A 4162-nucleotide genomic window follows, 5' to 3' on the forward strand; every position below is an offset into this window, starting at 1 on the left:
AGTGTATATATTTAAGTTTCCAAACAAACAAATTGCCAAGCTTAATCTTAAATCATTTGATAAATACTCTAATGAAAGCGAACATTTGCTTAATTATTTTGTCAACAGTGTTATGGACAAATACTATATCATTTCAAACATTTATAAAAATACTACAGAGTTGAAACAATATATGTTTGAAAGTGCGTATGTCCCTTAGCAGTAATGTTGTCATTAATCTGTGCAACTGATATAGAAAATGTGATTGTTGAGCTCCATAAGAAGGATTTTATGAGTCACTGTGATACAGACTGACACATTTTTCATCATAAATCCCTGTAACGTCTGATTTGAATATAGTCACCCTCCTTACACAAGACTTCCTTCTCCAGAGATAATCCCTAGTGTATGTTCATGGGATTTTTCCAACACATAAGGGATCAATAGCGCAAAAACACTTTCGAAACAGTCAACGGTGTTACTCAATGGTGTTACGGTCAACAGTGCAGGGGAACAAGTCGGCACTTTTTAGGAGAAAAAAACAGAGCAGACAAACCCATCTCCCTAGAACACAAATTATTTTGTTTGTTTGTCTGTCAATATGGATATAAATTGGCAAAAACATACTCCTCCTCAACTGTCATCAGTGTTGCCAGATTGGGCTGGTTCCCGCCCAATTGGGCTGCTTAGGATGGCCGTGTGCGGGTAAAAATGGCATCTACCAGAAAAACCTTCCCACTGCCATATAAATCAATAGAATTGGGCGGGTTTTTAGGGCGGATTTTGATCATTTTTTTGGGCTGGAAATCATCAGCCTCATCTGGCAACCCTGACTGTCATACTTAATTGTAACACCATTGACGGTAACACCGTTGACATTTCAGCCATTTTTATGGTGTTGTGCTAACTGAGGACCTCAGAAGTTCCACCACAACACCTTAATCAATTCATGTATCTGTATGCTTTATCTGTGTTTTTCTACATGTGATTTCTAATTCAGATTCTTATGAATATGCTGATAACACTGTTGACAGGCAATTTTCCCGCTATGAGAACATGAAAAAGAATGGATTAAATTATGGAAGGATGGAGCTCAAAATTTACCAAAAAGTCTTCCCGTATCCTGCCAAAGAGGTTATGACATCGCGTGATGTTATTCGTATGGCCTAAGACCAAACCATTACTGATTTATGGAGGAGGTTTCAGACCGTGACACCGTTAACACAGTTTTCGTGGACACACACAAAATGGCAAATTTCATGCATAATGGAAAGGACAGTGGTCTTTCTGACAGTTTTGTCATATTGTGATGATGACTGTGAATCAACATTTGCAATCGTCTTGGGCAAAACAAGTTTCTTTACATGCTAATATGAAGACTGAATCTGACATTTGGAAAACAGGACGGCATGAAAACGCCCAAAACCAGTATTAAATATTCATTTTAGCTGAGGGAAATAATGCTATGTCTACACTTTCTGTATTATATGAAAGATAAATGTTTTCTAATGTCCAAAACATCATTGGATGCAGTTAATAGTGAGTGGAATTGGCAAATAAAATCCACGGACTTAAAAGTGTAGGCGAATTAGAGAATCACTCATATAGTTGAGTGTCATCGGCATAGCTATGAAAATCAACATTGTGCTCTCTGATGATGGAGCCCAGGGGCAACATATAGAGAGAGAAGAGGAGAGGGCCCAAGCAACTACCCTGAGCAACTCCAAAAGGCACATCATACTTGTTGGAGACGTATTCTCCGATGGTGACAAAAAACTGTCTTCCTGTAATATATGTTTTGAACCACTCTAAGACGTGACCGGACAAGCCTACCCATGCAGCAAGGAGGAACTTGCACACCACTGATGCCGATGCACAAAGAATTGTAATGCATAAGGAAAATAAAGAAAGTGCTACCAGTGTAGTGCAAAACGTTTTTGGGCCTTCAGACCATCATCAATGCCAAACTTGGAGTATATGACATATTACATGACATAAAATATGACAGGGCAAGATGAGACAAGACAAGTCTTTTGCCGTGGCTGCAATGAAATATTACATGGCATGACATATGACAAGAGAAGACAAGACATGATAATACAAGACAATTATTTTGCCGAGGCTGTAATAAAACTTTTAATGGAAAATCTATTCATATTAATGTTTTCTTTGTCCATTAAAGGGGCTCCAGGTAGGATTAAAAGTTTAATTAATCATGGTCTTTAGTCAGCCGATTATTATGCGAGTCATTAGTGAGTGAACGATGGCTCTCGCAACCACTTCCACAGTCCGCTGTCAGAAAACCCCACATGCAACTTTTGGCAGTGCGGTCCGAAGGACTGTCGCGGGAAACACTTTTCATTTGTAAACATCGCTTTACATACCGTATTCAGATTTGTATCAACTACTGGCATTCCGTAATGACAAACAGTCTCACAGCGAGTTTATTTCAACAGCATTTTTTCATTACGGTATAGCTTTTGAGACAGGCATGCCACGGGCACCACGCAAATGTCAACATCCTACCTAGTGCCCCTTTAAAGGGACACTGTGTGAGATTTTTAGTTGTTTACTTCCAGAATTCATGCTGCCCATTCACTAATGTTACCTTTTTCATGAATACTTACCACCAGTATCAAATTCTAAGTATTCATTATGACAGGAAAAATTGCACTTTTCATACATGAAAAGGGGGATATTCTCCATGGTCCGCCATTTTGAATTTCCAAAAATAGACATTTTTAGCTTCAAAAATGACTGTACTCGGACCATACTAGAAAATATGTGTTTAATATTTAGTAAACTTTCATGTAAAGATCAAATTTGGCAATAGGCAGCCCAATTTCATAAGCAGCATAGTTGCAGTACCTTTTTTGACCATTTCCTGCACAGTGCCCCTTTACTGTTGTTAGATTTTCCATTAATACCTTGTCTGCTAATATTGCTAGAAACCCATTCCTAGGCTAAGACTATGGTAGTTGGGGGGGGGGTCGCAAAAAAGTTTGGGAACCACTGCTGTAGTGGATGAACTGATGGATGTAAACCAATGACTGATAGACTTGTTGGCATCCATATTGGGTGAGGATATGGCTCTGACAGGCCGCCAAGCCTCCTCAGTGTCACAAACAGAGATGTGCTGCTCTGGAGCTGGACTGGGGGAGAAATAGGGCCCGGGCACTTTTCGCTTAAAGGGGCCCCTCATCATTAGCGATGCAGAACTGAATCACTGGTGGACCCTGCACTGTCGTAGTCCCCTATTTTCGAAAAATATATTAAAACATTTATATATTTTGGTAACACTTTATAATAATGTTCCTTAGTAAAGACTCAGTAAATAATTAACTAATGATGAATAAAACATTAACAAATGTTTTTATTATTAACTAAGCTTTATTAATGCTTTATAAAATAACTACTAATGATATCGGCAAGCTTTTACACACCTTATAACAGAGTATTTTATTCATTTACAAGCAACTTGTAAATGTTTGATAAATATAAAATATTAACATAGCATTTCCTAGTCATTTACAAGCATTTGTTTACATATCCTAGTCATTTACAAACGTTTGTTAATGTTTTGTTCATCAATAGTTAATTATTTATGAAGTCTTTATAATGCTTTTTTGCATCCATTATTCTAAAGTGTTACCTATATTTTTTACATTTCTGAAAATGTGGTGCCCGCCAGGAAATGCCCGCTATGCCAGATGGCCAGTCCAACCCTGCTCCTCAGTGTCACAAACAGAGATGTGCTGCTCTGCTCAACTCTATCTGTTGTGTTGTGTCACGTCACTGGAGAGCTGAACTGGGACAGCTGCTGTCAGCTTCTGTTCCGAGATCAGTGTAGTGTGTGTGTGTGTGTGTGTGTGTGTGTGTGTGTGTGTGTGTCGATGTGTGTGTGTCGATGTGTGTGTGTCGATGTGTGTGTGTGCGTGTGTACGTAAGAGGGATGTTGTATGAGTTCGCTTTCTCACAGAGAGAGACAGACAGACAGAGAGTATGTGTGTGTGTGTGTTTGTGTGTTTGTGTGTGTGAGTGTGTGTCTGCCTTTGTCTGTGTGTGTCTGTCTGCCTATGTGTGTGTGTGTGTGTGTGTTTGTGTGTGTGTGCGTGCGTGTGTGTGTGTGTGTCTGTCTGTCTGTCTGTGTTTCCATGTCTGTGTGAGTGAGGGCCTTTTGGGG

General features: G+C 39.3%; 1 protein-coding gene across 1 annotated transcript in view; it reads right to left on the reverse strand.

Moving 5' to 3' along the window:
- ogfrl1 (opioid growth factor receptor-like 1) overlaps positions 1-4162 on the reverse strand; it is a 72445-nt gene that overhangs the window by 27230 nt on the left and 41053 nt on the right. The window lies entirely within an intron of this gene.

Source organism: Engraulis encrasicolus, chromosome 24 (genome assembly GCF_034702125.1).
Source record: "Engraulis encrasicolus isolate BLACKSEA-1 chromosome 24, IST_EnEncr_1.0, whole genome shotgun sequence".
NCBI classification, from domain to species: Eukaryota; Metazoa; Chordata; class Actinopteri; order Clupeiformes; family Engraulidae; genus Engraulis; species Engraulis encrasicolus.